Here is a 23656-nt window from a genome sequence, read left to right as displayed (position 1 = left end):
CAAATGACTATCTCAAAATTTTAATAGGATGTGTTTTGGGAAATAAAGGGTGTGTAGTGGCTGCTTGTCCTATCACTTTTGACTCTTAAAAAGGGCACCAAAACATCCAATTTCCGATCGAATGAGCTCCTTCAGAAATTTCTACAGCTCCTTCTACACGAAGTGCCTTGATGAAGTCTTCTTTTAATTTTAAGTCTAAATTTACTCTTTATTATAGTTTTGTTCGTTCTGAGATCCGTTTAATAACTGATAGTGCTTAACGTTTGTTTTAAGCTTGACGGATTATTTGACTTTATTTTTGCTTGTCTTTGGCTTGTCACAGCTCTTTACTTTTCTTCGTAAAACTTCTTTTGTGGTTGTTTTTTAGTGAATTTCTTGAAGGCGCTGTGCACACACTTTATTTCCCAAAACACATCCTATTAAAATTTTGAGATAGTCATTTGTTCAGTATAATTAAAATGTCCAATAATTATTTCAAAAGGGGTGTCAACCCTCCCCACAACCCTTGGGGCAAGGGCTATAAGCTATGCCAGTTGCCCATTGCTAACATGTAAGGTTTTATGGAAGGGGAGGTCAAATAAACTTCGGGAGACCTAATTTGATTGGCGATTGGAAGTTCTAGTGTCCTTTTTAAGAGTCAAAAGTGATCAGATTGATCTCCAAATACATCGAATAAAAATTTTGAAATAGTCCTTTTATTAAATATAATCCAATGATCATATAACAATGCTTTTAGGGTAGACACAGCCTCCCACTTCCAGAGCTTGAGGGGCAAGGGTTATAACTTATACTCTGGGGTTAAGGTTTTTATGGAACGGGAAGTCATATTAACCTCGGAGGGGGCTCATTCGATTGGAAATCAAAAGTTCCGGTGCCCTTTTATGAGCCAAAAGTGATCAAAGGGTATCTAGCCCCACCCACGCCCTTTTTTCTCCAAATACATCCGATCAAAATTTTGAGATGGGCATTTTGGGCAAAATCGTCTAAATGTCAGATAAATATGCCATTTGGGTTGATAAAAACACACAAATGCCCCAAGGACAAGGGCTGTAAATTATGCTAGTTGCCCATTGTTAGCATATTAGGTTCTTATGGAAGATGTGGTGGTATAAACTTCGGAGGAGGCTCATTTGATTTGAAATCAAGACTCCAAAGTGATCGGAGGGTAACAAGACCCCCTACCCTTTTTTCCCAAAATGCTTCCGATCAAAATTTTGATATAGTCATTTTGTTCAAAATAGTCTGAAAGTCAAATAACTATGGTTCCAGGTTTAATAATCCTCCCCCTCCAGCCCTCGGGGCAATGGCTGTAAGTCTGCTAATTTGTCATTGTTAGCATATAATTTTTTCACGGAAAGAATGGTTGCATAAACTTCGGAGGGGCTCATTCAATTTGGAAGCATACGTTCTAGTGCCCATTTTAAGAGTCAAAAGTGATTGGAGGGCAACCAGACTCCCTCCCCCTTCTCATGCGCTTTTCCTCCAAATACATACTATCAAAATTTTGAGATAGCCATTTTGTTCAAAATAGTTCGAAAGGCAAATAAATAAGCTGAGGGGGTGACTAATCCCCCAGTCACTGGGGCACGGACTGTAACTTGTGCAAGTTGCCGACTGTTAACAAACAAGTTTTTTCGAAGGGGTCGGTCATCTAAACTTTGGAGGGTGCTCATTCGATTTGAAATCAAATGTTTTAGTTCTTTATTTATAATCCAAAGGGATCGAAGGACCCCCCCCCGGACTGTTTTGCCCAATGGTATCCGGTAAAAATTTTGAGATAGCTTTTTTTTAAATGCTCCAAATGCCAAATAACCATGCTTCCTTCGTTGAACACCCCTTCCAGCCATTTTAGAGATAGACTCTAAGTTATGCAAGTTGCTTATTATTAACATGTAAGGTTTTATTGAAGGGGAGGAGGGTTGTAAAAACTTTGATTGAAAATTTTAGATTTTGGTGCGCTTGTTAATACTTAAAAGTGGTCAAAGGATAAGCAGCCCCCCCCCCCCCGAACGTTCTTTTTTCCAAAATGCATCCTTTTAAAATTTTGAGGTAGAAATTTTGTTCAAAATAGTTCAAAGGTCAAAGAACTATGCCTCCAGGTTTACACACTTCCCCAAGTCTTTGGCAAGGGCTTCGGAACAAGGATTGTAAATTGTGTAATTTTCCCATTGTTTACATGCAGAATTTATTATTAGGAAAAGGGGAAATATGGATTCTGTACGTATCTGGAAAGGGTGTGGGTATTAAGGCTAAATCCTGGAGAATGTTGAGGAGTATGTTATGCTAAATCAAAAAGCTCCATGTTCATTCAGTTTATCAAAAAGGAGAATCTTTAATATTTCAAGAACGGCTGAAGGTGGTATGCGTTTATTTCATCAAAGAAAAATTACTAAAATTGCACTTACAATCAATAATATGCTGCTCAATTTAGGGACCTAAAATGTCCCTGTTGAGTTGAAACTTTCAGGAAATCTTGGGGGATGTTAAAAAGCATATAGAGGGCCACAAGCACCTTCTTATGCCTTTTTAACTGCAATCCCTCCAAAAATATTTGATCAAGGCTTTACAAAAGGGCTCTTGTTCAAAATAGTCAAAAGCTCAGATAACTATGCCTATGGGGATGGCATAACCACCATAGTTCTTCTTGATCTTAATGATGATTTTGATTATTCTATAAGCTTTATGTAGCAAGCTATAAACTGTAATGTTAATTTTAATTTTTTTTTTTTTTTGAAAGGAGGATGAAATTTGTAATGTTTTGTAGCCGAGTAATTTCCTTATATTCAAACACTTCGTAATAACGAACTGTAAGTAAGGAGCGATCCGGTTCAATAGTAACCCAAACTCTGAAAAACTGAATTCTAATACCAATCGATGTATAAAAAAGTTTCATTTAGTTTAGACTTACCCATTAAAGGCTACAAGCCAGAAAAAATTTACCTGATTTCCGAAAAAGGGGGAAATAACCCCCGAGAGTCATAAAACCTTAATGAAAATTACACCATCAGATTCAGCGTATCAGAAAACCCTACTGTAGAGGTTTCAAGCTTCTATCGGCAAAAATGGGGACTTTGTACTTTTTGTCAGGAAAAAAGACCACGGATGCGTGTTTATTTATTTGTTGTTTTTTTTTTTTGTTTTTTACCAGGGTTGACCGTATCAACCCATTGGTCCTATAATATCGCGAGAGGGCCCGTTCGAATGGAAACTAAAGGTTCTAGTGCCCTTTTAACTGACCAAAAATATTGGAGGGCAAATAGGCCCCCGTCCCCCGCCCTTATTGCCCAAAAGCGTCCAATCAAAATCATGAGATAACCATTTTATTCATCATAGTTGAAAGGCCCAATAACTATGCCTTTGTATATAACGTGACCCCCCGCCCACAGCCCCAGGGGAAAGGTCTTTAAGTTATAGAATTTGCCCATTGTTTACGCATATTATTTGTGATTGGGAAGTATGCATACATTTTTGGAGGGGACGAATTTTCAGCTGGAGGTTTCTACAAGGGGGAATTTTCCATGGGGAGGGAAGTTTACAAGGGGTAAAATTATCAGGGGAAATTATACACTGGGGAATTTGCCAGAATTACTGTACAAGATTATTTTTTTAAGTCTTGTTTTCTCCTTTCCGTCTCAATTTTACGCGTGAAGTTGTTAAGGGTGGTTGCCCGGGGTAAATTTTCACCAGAATTGAATTTTCCCTTGGGCAGAAAATTCCCTTGGGCAGGGAATTTTCCGTGGAGGTGGGGGCAGATTTCCTGGCATTATTTTAGAAACTATCAGAAATTAAATAAAAAAACAAGTTCTTTCAACTGAAAATAAGGAGTGACATTAAAACTTAAAATGAGCAGAAATTGTTACGTATATGAAGGGAATATCCCTTCTTCAACACCTCGCTCTTTACGCTAAAGTTTTAATTTTGTCCCAACTCTTTAAGAACGACTCCTGAAACACAGGGATCATTCGATTAGAACAATAAGAAGCTTCTTTAGAAGTACTAAAAAAATTAGCGTAAAGAGCGAGGTGTTGAAGAGGGGACAGTCCCCTTCATATACGTAATAATTTCTGTTCCTTTTACTCTTTAATGCTGCTCCTTACTTTCAGTTGCAAAACTTTTTTTTATTTAATAACCATTCAAAGACAATCTAGTGCTACTTGGGCTGATGAGAAATTAATCTAGAATTTAATCTGTAGCATGGGTACCGGCAGGGGGGCCGTAGCCCTCTTGGAAATTTGGGACTATAAAGTAATTATAAGGAAACAAAAGGAAGAAGAGGAGAATAAGGGAAAACAATGGAAAAAATGTGCGTTGCCCCATTGTTGGCTGCCTGCCAATACATCTTGACCTTTAATAAGGAAAATTTCAGTTTTGCTTTGTGACTGAGTGACTCCTTTCCAGTTTTTCACAAACATGTTTTCTATATGATTTGGTTGGAGTAACACAAAAAAAAAATCTATTTCATCGTAGTAATGAATGGTAAGTAAATAACGATTCTTGTCAATACCGAAAGTGTAAGAGCCTAACTATTGATAATATTCAATCAAAGAATCAGTATTTTATGGTGATCCTAAATATTTATTTGTTTATTAGTGATTAGTGTAGTTATTGGTACACAAGAAAATTTGTGCAATTATAATTTAGTAAGGGACAATTTGGTAAAAATATTCCGTAAATTTTTGCTTGCATTGCAAGGGTACCCATGAGCTGCTATATGAAGCCACTACAATCAGAAATATTCTCCTGAATGGATTGCTGGGAATTCCCCTTGAACGGATACGTTTTATTTTGTTATTATAAATCTAGTTGTAAATCTAGTTGTCACTTTTAAAAAGATTCAATTGTGTACAGCAATGAAGCATAAAAGTAACGCGCATATTGGTTTTTGGCATTCAAAATTAGATTAAAAATATTGAATTACAAATTCTTAATTTATTTTCTTAATTTTGGTTTTGGTGTTTGACTTTGAACAAACTACTTTGATATTGCGTCACTTTTTATAAACGATTGAGTCTAAAGGCATTGAATATTTTGGTATTTGATAAGCAAGTTCAAAACTTTCGATATCAAGGAGGCACACTCGTGCCTCTATAAAGAGGCGACACACGACAATGTTAAGCGATCTTCGGTTCCAGTGGTCGCAGACGGATGGGGAGGGATGCATTTCGTAGCCCGAGCTCCAACTAAGAAACCTGCAAAATTTCATCCCCCTCCAACTTTTTCTTCATGGGGAAAATCTGGCCGAAAGTTTCGACCTGTCAACCCAAGCCCCCCTTTAACGTTGTCCGATCGGGCTGAAATTCACAAGTTAAGGTCCCCTAGGGCCCAGGAGCTTATCCGCGAAATTTCAGCTTGATCCGATAACTCCTTCCCTGTTTTCCAGAAACCACGCATAGCCACTTAAAATTCATTTACTTTTTTTTTCGCCACGCCTACAGGTCACATCCGACATCGGATCTGGGTGTACGAAGACTCATTCGATGCAGAATTCTCCGAGTAAGTGCCCATGAAAGTTTCGTAGGAAAATCTTAACCCCCCGAAAGTTTCGACCCTCCAACTCCCCCCCACCCCTTTTAACGTTGTCCGATCGGGCTGAAATTCACAAGTTAAGGTCCCCTACGGCCCAGGAGCTTATCCGCGAAATTTCAGCTTGATCCGATAACTCCTTCCCTGTTTTCCAGAAACCACCCATTAGCTATTTAAATTAACGGATTTCTCTCCATAAGAGCCCATGTTAATTTGAAATTTTTAAAATCTATTGAGAAGTTATATTTACACACATGCAAGTTATTAGCTCAGTTGGTAGAGCGTGAGACTTTTAATCCTCGGGTCAAGGATTCAAGTCCCTTACGGGCGGTTTTTTTTCACAACATCAAAAAAATTTTGATAACACCTGGACAGCTTATCATTTGAGAGATAACAGAATATTAGCTTCTTATGAGCAAAAGAAACATTTCGGTCATTCTATCTATTTTTTTTTCTATTTTATACAATGATTTAAAAGCGGGGGGGGGTTCCTCTCCTAATTCCTGTACGAGGAGTACAGGAATTATTAAATTACATCCACCATGGATTGTAGAAAAACGTACAGAATTAATATGAAAAAAATTAAACCTGTACAAAAGAGTCTTTAAAAGCGGGGGGTTTGCCTCTCCTAATAGTCTTCTTATAGTCCTAATAGTCTAATAGTCCCATGTTAATTTTTGAAATTCTTAAAAGTTACGAATATCAACATTCAAGTACATCAAAATAATCAGCTCGGCACGGCGAGAATGACTGCAAGCATCATAAAAATCCAGCTCCATTCCAGAAAAATTTTTGATAACACCTGGACAGCTTATCATTTGAGAGATAACAGAATATTAGCTTCTTATGAGCAAAAGAAACATTTCGGTCATTCTATCTATTTTTTTTCTATTTTATACAATGATTTAAAAGCGGGGGGGGGGGCGGCAGCCACCCAAGTTCCTCTCCTAATTCCTGTACGAGGAGTACAGGAATTATTAAATTACATCCACCATGGATTGTAGAAAAACGTACAGAAATAATATGAAAAAAACTTCGTTTTCTTAAAGAGTTAAAGAGGCTGCGTCCCAAAGTCGAACCTTAAAACGTACAGGAATTAGAAGAGGCAGTTGGGGGGCTGCCGCCCCCCAAACCCCCAGCTTTTAAAGACTCTTTTGTGCAGGTTTTTTTTTTTGGGGGGGGGGACTTCATTGTTACTAATTACTAGTTTCGGCGCAATGGTTCTCCTGTCCTCTTGTGTTTAACATTTTTCGAAGTTATTCCATTATTCATTCATTTCAATTTTTTGTTAATTAAAAGAGGGCCTTTCCGAAGCCAAGAGCTGGGGGTTAGCAAAAAAACAAAAAACCTGTACAAAAGAGTCTTTAAAAGCTGGGGGTTTGGGGGGCGGCAGCCCCCCAACTGCCTCTTCTAATTCCTGTACGTTTTAAGGTTCGACTTTGGGACGCAGCCTCTTTAACTCTTTAAGAAAACGAAGTTTTTTTCATATTATTGTGAAGAAAGAATACCCGTCCAACGCTTCGGCATTGCTCAACAGAACTGAATGCTGAGAGTTGATAACTTAGTTTTTTGTAAGTAGGCTATTGTTTTGTTTATTCTTTGAAATTATTTACTTGTATCAATTTTATATACTTTTATTCTAATTGACCAAATTTTTCCATTGCCTTTAGAAAAATGTTTGTCTCTAAGCTTCATTAAATAAAAAAACAAACAATTTTTTTCAACTGAAAGTAAGGTAAAACGTTAAAACTTAAAACGAACAGAAACGTTACGTATATTACGTACACGAAGGGGTTTGTCTCCCTCCTCAACACCTCGCTCTTCACGCTGCAGTTTTTCGGCACTTTAAGAAAAGTTACTAATTGTTCTAATTAAACGACCCTTGTGTTTCAGGAGTTGTTTTTAAAGAATTGAGACAAAATTTAAACTTTAGCATAAGGAGAGAGGGGCTGAGGAGGGGGCAATGCCCTCGTATATATAATAATTTCTGTTCGTTTTAAGTTTTAATGTTGCTCCTTACTTTCAGCTGAAAAAAACTTGTTTTATTTAAATTCAACTTTTGATCGTTTTTCATATACCACCAGGAAAACCTGGCTCCACCACCACGGAAAAATCCTCCCCCCACACACTCTGGACAATTCAGTCCTGTGGAAAATTTACCCTGGGCAATTACCCTTAGCAAATCCACGCCTAAAATTGAACTGGTAAAGAGAAAGCAGGACATATAAGGACATGTCATGTAGGAATTCTGGCAAATTCACCCAGTAGAAAACTCCCCCTGGAAAATTCACTCCCTAGAAACTTCCCTCTTCGTGAAAAATTCCTACAGTGCAAAATGTTTCCAGCAGAAAATTTGTCCTCCCCTCCCTACCTGAAAAATGTATGCATACTTCTCAATGCTAATTCTAGAAGTGCAAGAAACAATGGGTAAATTTCATAGCTTAAAAACCTTTCCCCGGGAGGATGTAGGGGGCCATTTTATCAATAAAGACACAGTTATTGGGCCTTTCAATTATGCTGAAGAAAAAAGCTGTCTCAAAATTTAGATTAGACGATTTTGTGAAGAAAGTGGTGTGGGAGGGGCCCTAGTTGTCCTCCAAGTTTTTTTAGTCACTCAAAAAGAGCACTAGTACTTCTTATTTCCGTTATAATGAACCCTCTCTCGAAGTGTTAGGTCCACTGGGTCGAAACAATCACCAAATGAAAAAAAAAATTAAACACGCATCTGTGATCTTCAGGCAAAAATTTAAAAAATTTCCACACTTTTGCAGATATGAGCTTGAAACCTCTAATATAGGGTTCTTAGAAACGTTATATCCGATGGCGTGATTTTCATTAAAGTTCTATAACTAGGAGGGGGTCTTTTCCCTTTTTTCGAGAGTCCGACAAATTTTCTCAGGCCCTAGCTCATGATGCGTAAGACCAAACGTAATGAACACTATATATTTGGAATCAGCATAATAAGCCAATTCTTTTGATATATCTATTAGCATCAAAATTCCGTTTTTTAAAGTTTGAATTAATATTGAGCCGGGTCGCTCCTTTAAGTTCGTTACCAAGAACTGTGTGAGTACCCATCAAAATCCAAAATCCATCAAAATCAAAATCATTGATCGTTTTTCTGCGTAACCAAAAGTATTGTATTCATAAAACTTTACAGTTTCATGAAATGTAATTAAACAAATAGAAAAAGTTCTTTAGCTATAGTAAGGAGCGAGTTTAAAACTTAAAAAAATATAAATTACTGTGTAGAGGGAATGCCCCCTTCTCAACACCTTGCTCATTAAACAAAAGTTTTTTAGTTCTTTGAAAAATCTTATCTTTCCAATTGCAATTTTTTCTTAATTTGAAACGAGCAAAACTTCACAGTAAAGAGTAAGAAGCTAAGGGGGAGACAGCTCCCTTCATATAAAAGATAGGCTGTTCAAATAGCTTTCAAATATGTTCCTTGCTTTCATTTGGAGAGCTATTTTTTATTTCATTTCTTATTGTTCTCCAAATCACACCCAGCCCTAACCAAGATATAATTTGAGGTACCGGTCCCTTGAATCCCTGGTTAATTGCATTTTAAAATGTGTGACTAATAATTCTATGTTGATTAGTACCGTACTACGTTTAAATTTGCAATATCAATTTTGGATAAAATTTGAATATACTTAAAAAATCACCGGTGAATAGTAACGTTGGTGAAAGTCCTTGTTAATATTACTATTTAATTATTTTGGATGAAAAGGAGCATTATTGTTTGCATGGATAGAAATTTTGTAAGACTTTTGATCTTCTACATAACTGAAGCCATCACAACCTCTGCAAGAGGATTTTCTTACCGATAAATAGATTACGTGCATTCCTTTAAATACGTTAAAGTACTTCATACAGATAGAAAAAGAAAATAACACTATTTAAAATTGCTGAAAACTAAGTATTTGCCATCTCCAAAAAGTTTCCTGGCGGGGTGATGATGACTTGCCTTACCTTTTCCATCTCTCTGCTGGTAGATATAGAAATGTAACATTTTAGCTGTATAGAGAAACGATTTGATTTATTCTTGCTCCCACCCTACCTCTTTCAACATTTATCTGAAACCTCATGAAGGATAAGCAGTTGTCCATTAAAATGTACTTTTTTAGGAATCTACCCTACCCCACCTAAACAATGACTCACCCCCACCTCTCACTATAGCTGATACGCAATTACAGATTACCAAACTTAGCCTAATTTTATTACAAACTAGCTTTGGGGTGGCACTTGGCGCCACCCCAACACCTAGTTGGTGGGGCGCTTCGCGCCCCCCCAGTCGCTACGCAAGTCGTTACGCGCCATATTAGTTTTTTTGTAGTTTTTACCTTTTTTAGTTTTTTTCTTCTTTTGTATTAATGCTAAAGCCAAGGTTCAAACCTGGAGCCTCTCGGACCTAGAACCTGAAACATAACGCTTTACCAACTTAGCTACTTCGGCTTGAATACATTCGTTTTGAGCAGCTTCCTTGGGTGTTGCCATTGTAGGTTCTTCAGTCATTTTACAATTAGAAATTTCTCTTTCAACGGTCTTCTTACAATTAAAAATTTGTCTTTGAACGATATTCTTAAATACCTGTGTCCTGGTCGTCATTTATATTCCCTGTGTCCCGGTCGTCATTTGTGTCCCGGTATCCCAGTCTGTAATTTCTCTTTGAGTGTCCCGGTCGTTATTTATATTCCCTCTGTCCCGGTCGTCATTTGTGTCCCGGTCTGTAATTTCTCTTTGAGTGTTTTTTCTTTTTAGTATTTTTTAGTTTTTTACATTTTTTCTTTTTTCAGTTTTCTTTTTCTTCTTTATTTTTCAGCTTCACTATGAAATACATATCGCCGAACCTTTGTTTTTTTAACTAAAATCTGGTAGGCATTGATGACCTTATCCAAGTCAAAATCCCAAACCCAATCATCATCGCTATCATTTTCAGTTTTGATATGTTTTGACTCTCGCTGTCCAGGTGGATCTTCATCTAACTGCGCGGTTTTGCGTTCTTTAGCCTCAAGCCTGTTTCCTTGCTGTTCTTTTGATTCCTCGGCACGCTTTCTTTTCTGACTTTCTCTATCAGCAGCAAGTTTTTTGGCATAGACTCTTTGAGCATCTTCATCGGCTTTTGCCATTGTAAGTTCATCAGTCATTTTAAACTTAAACATTAATAGATTTCTACGTGAACATATATGTCTTAAATATCTTTAATAACGTCACCGTCATAGCAAAAATGACGACAACTAACTTCATGACGTCAGTCGACACAGAAACATGACGTCACCTGACAGACAGACACACAGACAGACAACTTATTTTTATATATATAGATAAAGCCAATCAGCTTGGTTGAATCCAGTGTTGCCACCGTATAACATTACTTCTTTTGCAACTGGGAAGTCTAAAATATAGGTATTGATACTTTTAAATCAGTTACCTCATCAGAATTTTAAATTGACTGCAAATTCGTCCTCATCGGGGTAAAGTTGTATGTTGGTAAGAAAACAAGATTTTCCCCTGGCGCAATCTGTATGGTCACTAAAAATAGCTTTAAATTTACGTTTGAATGAGCTCCCTCCCAACTATCTTGGATCTTCAATTTAATATAATCACCCCTGGAAAAAAAACAACCACAAATAAACAGGTATCGACGTTGTTTCTTCTGAAAAATAAAGCGAAATCCCACACTTTGAAGATTGGAGCTTGAAACCTCTATGGTAGGGCTTCTTTTTTTTATGATGAATCTAATAAAGGGATTTTCCATAAGATTGCTTGCTTATTTGGGGGTGTATACCCTTTTTACAAAAATCACTCAAATTTCATCAGATTTTTTTGGGGGTGGTGAAGAATAAACTGAAAGATTTTTTATATATTTAGAATCAACATAAAATGCCGATATTGTCATAAAAATTTCATTTTTAGTTTTTGTGAATATTGGTCAAAATTACTTTTTACGTCCAGTTTTTCAATCAGAACTATTTGATAAGATTCTCTTATAACGAAAAAGGTTTTGAACCTGTTCATTTCATTTAGTTGAATAGGAGAATAAAACGAAAGAGGGCTAATTTGACAGCTCGATAGTAAGTTTAAATTTTGTTTTTCTTTCGCAATTTTTATGGCACTTGGTATTAACCAAGTGACATATAGCAGTCGCCAATTCTGTCGGTCTGTCTGTCGGTCTGTCTGCCTGTCGGTCTGTCGGTCTGTCGGTCCCGGTTTTGCTACTTTAGGCACTTCCAGGTAAGCTAGGACGATGAAATTTGGCAAGCGTATCAGGGACCGGACCAGATTAAATTAGAAATAGACCATCTGGGGGGGGGGGGGGTGGGAGCCCGGTTAATTCGCAAAAAATAGAAAAAAATGAAGTATTTTAACTTATCAGCGGGTGATTGGATCTTAATGAAATTTGATGTTTGGAATGATATTGTGTCTCAGAGCTCTTATTTTAAATCCCGACCGGATCTGATGACACTGGGGGGAGTTGGAGGGGGAAAACCTAAAGTCCCGGTTTTGTTACTTCAGGCACTTCCAGGTAAGCTAGGACGATGAAATTTGGCAAGCGTATCAGGGCCCGGACCAGATTAAATTACAAATAGTCGTTTTCCCGATTTGACCATCTGGGGGGGGGGAGTAGGGGCCGGTTAATTCGGAAAAATAGAAAAAATGAAGTATTTTCAACTTATGAGCGGGTGATTGGATCTTAATGAAATTTGATGTTTGGAATGATATTGTGTCTCAGAGCTCTTATTTAAATCCCGACTGGGTCTGATGACATTGGGGGGAGTTGGAGGGGGGAAACCTAAAATCTTGGAAAACACTTAGAGTAGAGGGATCGGGATGAAACATGATGGGAAAAATAAGCGCAAGTCCCAGATACATGATTGACATAATCGGAACTGATTTGCTCTCTTCGGGGTAGTTGGGGGGGGAGTAATTCTTAAAAATTAGAAAAATGAGGTATTTTCAACTTACGAACGGGTGATCGGATCTCAATGAAATTTGATGTTTAGAAGGATATCGTGTCTTAGAGTTCTTATTTTAAATCCCGACCGGATCTGGTGATGGGGGCGGGGAGTTGGGAGGGGGAAACCTAAAACTTGGAAAACACTTAGAGTGGAGGGATCGGGATGAAACATGGTGGGAAAAATAAACACAAGTCCTAGATAGATGATTGACATAAACGGAACGAATCCGCTCTCTTTTGGGTAGTTGGGGGGGGGAGTATTTCTGAAAAAAAGGAGGTATTTTTAACTTACGAACGGGTGATCGGATCTCAATGAAATTTGATATTTAGAAGGATATCGTGGCTCAGAGCTCTTATTTTAAACCCGACCGGATCTGGTGACATTGGGGGGGGGGGAGGGAGAAACCTAAAAATTGGAAAACACTTAGAGTGGAGGGATCGGGATGAAACTTGGTGGAAAAAAAACACAAGTCCTAGATACATGACTGACATAACCAGAACGGATTCGCTCTCTTTGGGGTAGTTGGGGGGGGGGGGTTAATTCTGAAAAATTAGAAAAAATGAGGTATTTTTAACTTAAGAACGGGTGATTGGATCTCCATGAAATTTGATTTTTAGAAGGATATCGTGTCTCAAAGCTCTTATTTTAAATCCTGACCGGATCTGGTGACATTGGGGGAAGTTTGGGGCGGGGAGACCTAAAATGATGGGAAACGCTTAGATTGGAGGGATTGGGATGAAACTTGGTTGGAAAAATAAGCAGAAGTCTTGCATACGTGATTTACATAATTGGAACGGATCCGCTCAATTGCGGGGGGGGGTAATTCTGAAAAATAAGAAAAATGACGTATTTTTAACTTACGAAGGAGTGATCCGATCTTCATGAAACTTCATATTTAGAAGGACCTCGTAACTCCAATATCTTATTTTAAATCTCAACCGGATCAAGCGTAATTGGGGGGGGGGGCAGATGGGGGGACCGGAAATCTTAGAAAATACTTAAAGCGGTGAGATCAGGATGAAACTGGATGGGAAGAATAGAAACCTGTCTAAGATACGTGACTGACATAACTGGACCGGATCTGCTCTCTTTGGTGGAATTGGGGGGGGGGGGGGGTAATTTTGAAAATTGAGGTATTTGTAACTTACGAAAGGGTGACCAGATCTTAATGAAATTTGATATTTAGAAGGATCTTGTGCTTTAAAGTTCTAATTTCAAATTCCGACCAGATCCTGTGACATTCGGGGGAGTTGGAGGTGGGAACCGGAATTCTTGGAAAACATGAAAATTGGAGTATTTATATCTTACGAATAGATGATCGGATCGTAATGAAATTTGATTTTTAGAAGGAATTCATGTCTCAGAGCTCTTATTTCAAATCCCGACCAGATCTTTTGACATTGTGGGGATTTGGAGGGGAAAATCTTGGAAAAAACACTTGGAGTGTAGGAATCGGGATGAAACTTGGTGGATAGAATAAACACATGTCCTTGATATGTGATTGACACAATCGTACTGGATTCGCTCTCTTTGGGGGAGATGGGGGGACGGTTTCAGTGATTTGGCGAGTTCGGTGCTTCTGGACGTGCTAGGGCGATGAAAATTGGTAGGTGTGTCAGGGAGCTGCACAATTTGACTTGATAAAGTCGTTTCCCAGATTCGACCATCTGGGGGGCAAAAGGGAGAGGAAAAATTAGAAAAAATTAGGTATTTATAACTTACGAGTGGGTGATCGGATCTTAATGAATTTTGATATTTAGAAGGACTATGTGACTCAGAGCTCTTATTTTAAATCTTGACCGGCATTAAGCCTCTTATTTTCCTTTTTAAATCAATCTATTGATTCATAGAATTTTGTTAGAGCTCATACCATATGATCTCTTGGCTCTTAGCTCTTCTAGCCTCGTCACAAGTGCCATATGAGCTCTTAGCTCTTGTTTTTTTTTAATGTTTGAATATATAAGGGGTTGAAGTTCGAAAAGGATAATTGTGCTGTCATGAAAAAGGTATATTTTACATGGTTGTTATAAGATCAAAACTTAATATCTATGCAGGCAGGATGGTTTTTGAGTATCTCTAATCTTTCTGTAAACTATTCTAAGACATAGAAAATTGCATAAAGACAAGTCTACATCTGTTATAATCAACGGAAGCAATAAATCTTTCAATAATTTTGGTTTGAATTTGCTTTTCTTTTAAAATTAAATGCATAATAATTAAATACACTATTGATTAAATGAACTGATGTTCTTACCAGTAATTCTTGTCGTTTTAAAATTACTGTATTTTGTTTCAATTTGCATACAATTCAATTTGTCTTTTTATTGTGTTTTTATATTGAGTTTTTCCTAAAAGTATTTAAAATAAACTTATTCTTACGAATTTTTCATTTCTACAAAAATGAATTAAAAATGAACAGAAAAAAAAAAAAAACAAAACATTTTTTAACAAAAGTAAATAGCAGAGTTATGTCTTGAACAGATCAGTGCAAATAGCACTAATTGGGTTATAAGGGGGGTGGCTTCTCAGTTCATATATCTTGTAGTTTCTGTTTGTTTTGGGTTAAGTTGAATAACAGTTTTATTTTTGGCATATTGTAAGTTCATTCTTGGTTTCCTTTACAACTCTCCCTCCCCAAAACAAAGTCAAGAGACCTTAATAAAAATCAAACCATTTGATTCACGCTATCAGAAAATCCTATTCTAGAGGTTTCAAGCTCCAATTTACAAAACGTGGAATTTTTCATCCCCTCCCCCCCCCCCAGAAATAAAGATCACAGATGCATGTTTAATTGCCCTAGAAGGTCGAAAGAGGGCTCATTAAAACGGACATAAAAGATGATAGTGCTCTTTTAGAGTGGCCAAAAAGATTGTGCCAAGGGGAAAGTAGTGTTTTCTGCCATTTCGAGCGCCAGACTACAGTTCTGCTCCAAAGAAGAACAAGTTGGCATTAATTGAAAATTCTGGGAAGGCCAATCAATTTAGAAGCATCAAAATACTGTATATTGAGCTTCCCATTACCAGCTGCAAAGGAAGTAATGCCGGACGATAGGGCATTCGTTTCTGACAAGTCATGTAGTCCCTGGAAGATAAATGCTTAATATGGACAATGATCTTGATTCAACTCAGTTGATTGATTCTGGAATTGTGTTTGGTGAGATATAATTGTACATCAGTTATTAGGAGGGAGGAGTGGTGATCTCATTTTGCAGGGGGTGGGGGTAATTTACAAATCATGTAACTCTCCACGAGCCTTCAGATCAATATTCAAAGAGGTATAAGGGGGGGGAGTCATCTCACTTCATTTAGACTAAGCCTGAACAAAGGTGCTGCTGTGTGAAACCTCCCTTGTTATTGGAGAAAAATGTGTCAGTCATTTATTTTAAACTTTCTTTTAACTAAACTAATTTGCTTCAAGTTTCATGTAGTTATTCACAGGAATTTGTAAGTGTGCATCAACGCTGTTATAAGGGGGAGAGGGGTCATTTTGTCTGCGGTGGGATCAGATGACTCTGAAACTGTATCTTAATGCCCGAGTATTGTAACCCTCATTGAGCCTTCGGATAAACATAGAATGTATATATAAAATATAGAAATATAGATAAATATAGTATTTTTGGCTTTTCTCTATGAGAATCAAAATTTTAACTTACTATTTATTGGACAATTTTTAAAAATAGTTTTACTATAATGGTTTTAATTGACGAGTTTGGGAAAACATTCAAATCTATTGGTTGAAAATCTGTATAATCCCTGGAGTTCTATAGGGCTGACGGAACTCTAAACTCCATCATGTTACAACCTTGAGTGTAGAAAAAAAAAATTCAGATACCCCCCTTACTCTGGCCTGAAAGTTTCAATTTAATTCCTTCAAACTTTTTGATTCAGTTCTATTGCCCATTCAACAAGGGCCTGACGATCTTAACTTAATACCCCTAGCCGTTCCTGAGATAAAAAAAAAATACACCCATTGGAAAATGTTGGATGTACATAGTGTCTTTTCATCTAGTTTAACATTCCCAAAACAACTCCCTGAAGTTCCAAAGTTATACTCTGAGTTTTACCTGCGATATTATAGAGACAACCTTTTGACAATCTACATACACATAATTTATTTTGGTTTAGTCTCACATCCTCCCCAACTTCCCTTGAATTTTTCAACTTAATACCCTATTCCATTCCTGATATACTGCATTTGGGCTATTTTGACAACCTGACTGCACTTCAACTCTTTTGATTTAGCTCAACAGTAGTAGTAGTAGAGAAATGTTACTAACAGAAGTAGAAGTAGTTGTAATATTAGTGGTAGTAGAAATAGTAGTAGTAGCAGTAGTAGTAGAAGTACTAGCAGCATTAGCAGTTGCAAGTGGTCATAGTTGCAGTTACAAGTAGTCACAGTCATATTAGGCCGCAGTCGCAGTTCCAAGATGTTGGACTAGCAGTCATAAGTTTCTCTTAATGCTCTTAGCCATTCCAGATCTATTTTAGATGCACTATTTTAGCATCGAATTCATTCAAATATCCCCCTCAGTATGCCCAGAAAGATTCAAATTAGTACCTTTATTCCACAGTAGTGAAATCTAGACATCTCTACTGTGCTTTATCTATTCCTAAGTTACCGCAAATACGCAATGTCAAACTTGTATAGACATTATTCTTTTTGATCAGTTTCCACTTCTACAGATTTTTCCGTCGATTTGCGGAATTTAATGTCTTGCTGCGGCCAAAAGAATACAGTTACGGAATCTGCAGAATACCTACTGAAAAACAAAAAGCCAAAAAATAGAAATGTCATATTTACTCTTTAATATTTTACCTCAAATCGCCAGAAAACTCTGCTACAAGTTCAAATTTTTGGTTCAAGGCCAATGCGTCGCCAGACCCAAATTTTGATGCAGATCTATAACTTCTTTCGTCTGTCATAATTGGTATTGGCTCTATTTTGTTTTTGGAAAACAAAATAGGCATGAGATCCCAGTTCTTCAAGGCGAGGAAGTCGGATCATCATCAAAAGAAATTTAACCTGACTTGCTGACTCTTTTTATGGTACTTGGTATTAACCAAGTGACATATAAAGAGGATAATAATTTAGCCCATTTCCTCATGGAGTGCCAGGAGCTTGAAAGCTTTAGGGATGAAATTTGGGGGGACCATCGGTTGGTGCTGCTTTCTGATATCCTGAGGTATTCGATGCCTGGAATCATATGCAAAATGGCACGATATGTGGAAAAGGCGGGAGAGGCTCAGTCGAGCCCGAGTGAATGAAAATAAGTATTGTTTTATATTGAGTGTGGGTTCTGTGCAGTGTTGTATTACTAAATCATGTTGTGTATGGCCGTAGGGCTCAAATAAACTTTCTTTCTTTCTTTCTATAGCAATCGCAAATTCTGTCGGTCGGTCTTTCGGTCTCTCTGTCTGTCCCGGTTTTGCTAGTTTAAGCACTTCCAGATAAGCTAGGACGATGAAATTTGGCAGGCGTATCAGGGACTGGACCAGATTAAATTAGAAATTGTCGTTCCCCCGATTTGACCATCTAGGGGGGGGGAGGGGGCCGGTTAATTCGGAAGTAATAGAAAAAACGAAGTATTTTTATCTTACGAACGGTCAATCGGATCTTAATGAAATTTGATGTTTGGAAGGATATCGTGTCTCAGAGCTCTTATTTTAAATCCCGACCGGATCCAGTGACATTGGGGGAGTTGGGGGGAGCCTAAAATCTTGGAAAACGCTTAGAGTGGAGGGATCGGGATAAAACTTGGTGGGAAAAATAAGCGAAAGTCCTAGATACGTGATTGACATAATCGGGAAGGTCTGCTCTCTTTAGGGGAGGGGGGAGGGGGGGGGTTAATTCTGAAAAATCAGAAAAAAGAGGTATTTTTAACTTACGTAAGAGAGATCGGATTTTAATGAAATTTGATTTTTGGAAGGATATCGTGTCTCAAAACTCTTATTTTAAATCCTGATCGGATCCGGTGACATTGGGGGAGTTGGGGAGCAACCTAAAATCTTGGAAAACGCTTCCTGTGGAGGTATCGGGATGAAAGTTGGTGGGAAAAATAAGCACGAGTCCTAGATACGCGATTGACACCATCGGAACGGATCCACTCTCTTTGGGGGACTTGGGGGGGTGAGATTTAATTCTGAAAAATTAGAAAAAATGAGGTATTTTTAACTTACGAAGGAGTGATCGGATCTTAATGAAATTTTATATTTAGAAGGACCTCGTAACTCAGCTATTTTATTTAAATCCCAACTGGATCTAGTGTCATTGGGGGGAGGGGGAAGCCAGGAATCTTGGAAAAGGCTTAAAGCGGAGAGATCAGGATGAAACTTCGTGGGAAGAATAAGCACAAGTCCAAGATACGTGACTGACATAACCGGACCAGATCCGCTCTCTTTGGTGGAGTTGGGGGGGGGGAGTTATTCGGAAAAATTAGAAGAATAAGGTATTTGTAACTTACGAACGGGTGATCATCTCTTAATGAAATTTAATATTTAGAAGGATCTTGTGCTTTAGAATTCTTATTTTAAATCCTGAACAGATCCGGTGATTTTGGGGGAGTTGGAGGGGGGAAATGGAATTCTGGGAAAACGTGAAAATCGAGGTATGTTACGAATGGGTGATCGGATCTAAACAAAACTTGACATATAGAAGAATCTTACGTATCAGATGCTTTATTTTCAATTCGAAACGGATCCGGGGACATGGAGGGTTGGAGGGGGAAGCAGAAATCTTGGAAACTGGAAATCTTGGAAAACACTTAGAGTGGAGAGATCAGGATGAAACTTGATGGGAAGAATAAGCAAAAGTTATAGATACGTGATTGACATAATTGGAACGGATCCGTTCTCTTTGGGGTGAGCTGGGGGTTGCTAATTTGGAAAAATTAGAAAAATTGTGGTATTTTTAACTTAAGAACGGGTGACTGGATCTTAATGAAGTTTGATATTTAGAAGGAACTCATGTCTCATAGCTCTTAATTCAAATCCTGACCAGATCTGTTGACATTGGGTGAGTTCTCGATGAGAAATCTTGGAACACATTGATAGTGGAGAGATCGGGATGAAGCTTGGTGGGTAGAATAAGCAAATGTCGTAGATACGTGATTGACAACCAGACTGGATCCGCTCTCTTTGGGGGAGTTAGGGGGTGGAGTTCAGTGCTTTGACGAGTTTGGTGCTTCTGGACGTGCTAGGGCGATGAAAATTGGTAGGCGTGTCAGGGAGCTGCACAAATTGACTTGATAAAGTCGTTTTCCACGATTCGACCATCTGGAGGGGGGCTGAAGGGAGAGGAAAAATTAGAAAATATGAGGTATTTTTAACTTACGAGTGGGTGATCGGATCTAAATGAATTTTGATATTTAGAAGGACATCGTGACTCAGAGCTCTTATTTTAAATCCTGACCGGCATTAAGCCTCTGATTTTCCTTTTAAATCAATCTATTAATTCTTAGAATTTTGCTAGAGCTCATACCATATGAGCTCTTAGCTCTTGTTTAAGAGGAGGAGATTGCACCGAGGAGCTATCACTAAGCAATTTGTTGCCAAGCAATATCAATGTTTGATGTTTTAAAATTGTTCATGAGGAGGTGATTGCTTCGAAAAACTATTACTAAGAAACCTGTAGCCAAATAATATCAATATTTGATGTTTTTCAATTACTTACTCTCACAGAAGGTTAATGCAAAAGCCGCTTTATAAACAAAAGTATGTAATGGAATATTTTTACTATGAACCAGATCAAATCCTTCAAAAACACAAAGTACCTGCCTGAAACTTGACCTTTTCCCTGTCTACTGGTTTACCTGGAAGTCTTTAAGTTTCTTCTGTCAGCCGAAATACTGAGAATCACTCAGCCCCACTTTAAATCGCTCTTTACTGCCAGATGACAAAATTTATCATCGCCACTAATTTGATTAGTGGCGATGGCAGCCGGCAGCCAATATTTGGCATGTAAATATACGTGTTTACAGGAACAAACCAAGCATTGTCAGAATGAACCTTTCGTTGCATACTAGCAAGGCCAAAGTAGCATGATTTGACAGCCCCTAATCCCTTAACAATACATTTCATCTTTATTTGGCCCCAAAATATTCTCTTGTATCTTTACACTCTTCTTTAGATCTGGTGTGCCCTTTGCCCTCCTGTCCACCCATTGCCAGAGATTATTTTTTTTTTTCCATACCTCTTTTTACTGACACGCTCAGGAAATAATTATGGGGGGCTGATCTGGAGTCCCTATGCCAACCAACGTAAAACCTTTTAAAATTCATTAGAAGAACCGCTATTTTAAGGAACAATTTTAAGCTTTCAGCTGATTTTTTTCTTGAGGGGTGCTATAGCCCCTTTAGTACCTCCTGTGGGTGCTCGCCTGTCTGCTGAATTAGTTTCAATTAAATGCATCTAAATGTTTGTATGTGTGAAAGCTTGGTTAGTTCTGGCAAAACCCCACAATGCTTTAAATGATGTAGGTTTAGATTACGCAATAGCCTTGAAATTCAAATTTATTCTCGCTCGGTGGGTTTGTCTATTAAAATTATACAATAAATTACAACTGAGTGGCTAAGGTGCCACAAACCAAGAAGAAAAAATGGCAAATGAGATTCACTTCTGGCTTTGATTTTCATGTATAAGCTGTAAGGCAGAATAAATGGCAAGGGTATTTTTTGCTTGTGTATAGAGCAAGGGAGTATCCATGATTCTTGTTCGGGAGGGGGGGGAGTCAATATATTTTCCAAGTGAGTATACAAAAAAACTTTTAAAACCCACCAAATTTGTCTATAGGCTATGCATTTTGTAACGTTTTTACAAACCTACTACTACTACTACTAGTATCCCACCGCAGCACCAAGCCACCTGAGGCCAACACAGCTACACACGCTCCTCTTCCAATCCAATCACCGGATTGCGTTGTCCGGTATTTACGACCCGATCAAAAATTACTGCGGGGATTCAAACCCAGTAGCCCTCTCCCCTGGATAATTCCTTGATATAGAGTGTGTTTAACCGTCGATTACCTAGTGGACGAACCATAGCTTTGTATAGGGCTGTCACAGTAGTATCGTTATGGTGTGTATTAATTATTTTTATTGTGTCCTGAGGCAATGCCGTATAAAGCGGGGCAGCGATTACTGGGTCTGAAACCCCTCCTGAATTTTTGTACGACTCACATCAAAAATACTGCGAGTGGTAAAAACGCAGCAAAAATGCATATTGACAAATTTGTAATGTGTTTTAAATTTTTCTACCCCCCCCCTCCTCCAAAAAAATCGAACCCCTTTCCAAACAAAATCCTGGATATGCCTTTGCTTGAAGGTATTTTTGAATAGTATGCTTATAAAGATTACGATGATCGTAGACGACGACTATGAAAGTTTTGCAGGATTTTTCGCCAGCTTAGTGTGAAAGGTTATGCTTAAGTAATGTAACTGAACAACTTGGGATAGAAAATACATACGTAGTGGGATAGCCACTTATGTGATATAATTTAACGCCTTTTAAGTTACAGTCCGGGAGTGCTTGAGCGGCTTTCACAACAAGAACATAATTTTCTATGCGAACTGGTTAAGATGCGTCACGTTGCCTATCATACTTAAGCAAGTCTACTCACGCTACGCTAACGTAACAATTCACAAAACTGCTAGGATCATCATCAAAAACAAATTGTTCAAAAATTAATAACAACGTTGGATGGAAATTTAAGATCGCATCACAATGTCATCATCAAAGCTATTGCAGTAGGATGGTTGTTACAGAAATGACGATATGAAATGCTTTGAAAGAAGACTTTGTTAATTTAATTTTTGATTAAATTGAAATTAAATTAATATCAATTAACTTGATTAAATTAATATATTTAGTAATTAATTTTTTAATAATCCGTCAAGGAATTCTAGTTGTTTGCCATGATGTTAGCTTTCACGTAAAGTAACGAAAGCTTACACAACGAAAAGTTATATTTAGAGCTCGAGTCTACTTGGGACTGCCTCTGTAAGGCCAACATTTTTGATTAGATAGCATAACGCTTAGTTATATAGTTATATGTTAAGCTTGTGTGGATGGCTTTAGAACGTAGTTTGAAAGCACCTAAAAACAGCACATCTCGTACTATTCATGTTTGTTCTGACCTGTCTGCGTAAAACCGGTTTGACTTTCTGCATTCGGAGACATTTAGCTTAGGCACCTTAAGAAAAACTACGATATAGGTGTATTTTAGTTAAATATTTGATATATAGAGTTGGTATTTTGGTTTGGTTAGGTATTTAATATGACGTGTTCTGGGCGGCCTGCTTTTTTATAATTTTTGTTGTAGTTTCCATAAATTTGTTACTAAAGTATTATATTTCAGTCATATATTTCATTCGGATTAACCTAACTTGACTTCTTGAGTGAGATTGCTATAATACATAAGTTCCTTTAAGATAATGACACCAATTTTAAAGTGGTTTCAAATTTCTATTCCTTAACATAAGTAACTATGAATGCAAAACAGTTAACGATTGGTCAACAAAAAACGGTTCATCAGTCAGAACAAGAGCTAAGAGCTCATATGGCACTTGTGACGAGGCATGAAGAGCTAAGAGCCAAGAGATCATATGGTATGAGCTCTAACAAAATTCTATGAATCAATAGATTGATTTAAAAGGAAAATAAGAGGCTTAATGCCGGTCAGGATTTAAAATAAGAGCTCTGAGTCACGATGTCCTTCTAAATATCAAAATTCATTAAGATCCGATCACCAACTCGTATGTTATAAATACCTAATTTTTTCTAGTTTTGCCTCTCCCTTTAGCCCCCCAGATGGTCGAACCTGGGAAAATGACTTTATCAAGTCAATTTGTGCAGCTCCCTGACACGCCTACCAATTTTCATCGTCCTAGCACGTCCAGAAGCACCAAACTCGCCAAATCACTAAACATCTCCCCCCAACTCCCCCAAAGAGAGCGAATCAAATACGGTTCCGTCGATCACGTATCAAGGACATTTGCTTATTCTATCCACCAAGCTTCATCCCGATTCCTCCACTCAAAGTGTTTTCCAAGATTTACCCCTCCAACTCAACCCAATGTCAAAAGATCTGGTCGGGATTTGAAATAAGAGCTCTGAGACATGAATTCCTTCTAAATAACAAATTTCATTAAAATCCGATCATCTATTCGTAAGATAAAA

Source organism: Artemia franciscana, chromosome 7 (assembly GCF_032884065.1).
Source record: "Artemia franciscana chromosome 7, ASM3288406v1, whole genome shotgun sequence".
Lineage (NCBI taxonomy): Eukaryota > Metazoa > Arthropoda > Branchiopoda > Anostraca > Artemiidae > Artemia > Artemia franciscana.
Note: the sequence above shows the minus strand (reverse complement) of the source record.